Below are 1,566 nucleotides of genomic sequence, written 5' to 3'. Positions count from 1 at the left end.
AGGAGGCCCGATGAATAAAAAATCGTCCAGGTAGTGCAAGACCGATGGGATGCCCGTCTCGAATCGAAGCATCCATTCTAAGAAAGAACTGAACACCTCAAAATAATAACACGAAATCGAGCATCCCATCGGTAGACACATATCTACAAAATAGCAACCATCCATTTGACACCCCAAAAGGTGGAAACAATCGGGGTGTACCGGAAGCAAACGGAAAGCCGATTCAATGTCAGCCTTGGCTAACAGAGCGCCGGCCCCCGCCCGACGGACTAGATACACGGCCCGATCGAAAGATGCGTACGACACCGCCGCTTGCTCCTTCGAAATCCCATCGTTGACCGAATCTCCCGCCGGGAAAGACAAGTGATGGATAAGTCTGAACTTGCCTGGTTCCTTCTTCGGGACCAGTCCCAAAGGTGAAACCCGCAAATTCCCGAATGGGGGCTCCTGAAATGGGCCCGCCATCCGACCCAATTCAACCTGCTTAAGTAACTTCTCCATCACTAAATCTTTGTTGTCCCGAGCTGATTTTAAATTACCGCTGAGCCTAAGCGAACAAACCGGGTTATGTGGTATCAGGAAACCCTCCGTAAAACCAGATCTAATTAGTTTTGCCTCGTGCTTCTTGTGGTACCTGTCGAGCCACCGCTCCAGGTACCTGACGTTCACCGGGGTTCGCTCCTGCGCCGGACCCCCCTGGTGTAGCTGCTGTCTTCTGACGTCTAAAACACCGTACTGCCGAGTGTGCTCCTCCACATACTGAGCACTCGTGGCGAAATTTGCACGAGGCATAGAATCGACAATGACCTTCGTTGAAGGCCCAACATGAACCGGAGGGTTTAGGGGCCACAGGCGCCTGCTGTCCACTGGCGACTGTGGCGGTTCCCTGAAAAAACGGCTTTACCGGTTTTTGTGACAGGATAAGCTGGATCCATACATCCGTTGCTTTTGTGGCCCAGCTTATATTTTTTATACCCGAGATACGACGCCTAAAATCCTCATTGTATCGCCACCACGCAGACCCTCATGAAGTTTATACGCGCTGTGAATGGTGTTTATATAAACAAATAACTCTGGACCTTTTTGAGGACTGTGTTGACATGTCACGTGTGCAAAAATTAAAAATGCCTGTAGCCAATTACCGAACGTTTTGGCTACTTTCGCCTTTTTATCAGTCCCGAAAACCGTTCTTTGTCGACGGCAATATGATCCACCGACAGTAGTGACCATATATCCACGTATAAGCCGTTCCTAATCTTCTCTGTCACATCCTCTGTCAAGCCCACTCCCAACAGGGCTACGCCACAGAACAAAGAGTCTGCGAATTTTAAACCATCACTGCACAACTCCTCGCTCCTACGACTCGCCTCCCTCGGCAAGCTCTCGGGTGTGTGAGAAATACCACCAACCACAGGCGGGCCTCGGCCCCCCGGATGAGCATAGGGCACTGTTAGCCCTTTTTCCATGTCAAAACGATTTACCAGCGCTTTAAGCGCAACCATAAACTCCTCATTACTCTTATCATTCCTTGATAAAGAAACATCCCAAACATTTTTATAAGATGAC

The sequence above is a fragment of the Eleutherodactylus coqui genome, chromosome 8 (assembly GCF_035609145.1).
Source record: "Eleutherodactylus coqui strain aEleCoq1 chromosome 8, aEleCoq1.hap1, whole genome shotgun sequence".
In the NCBI taxonomy this organism is placed as follows: domain Eukaryota; kingdom Metazoa; phylum Chordata; class Amphibia; order Anura; family Eleutherodactylidae; genus Eleutherodactylus; species Eleutherodactylus coqui.
The sequence above is the reverse complement of the archived record's forward strand: the minus strand, read 5'-3'. Positions refer to the sequence as shown.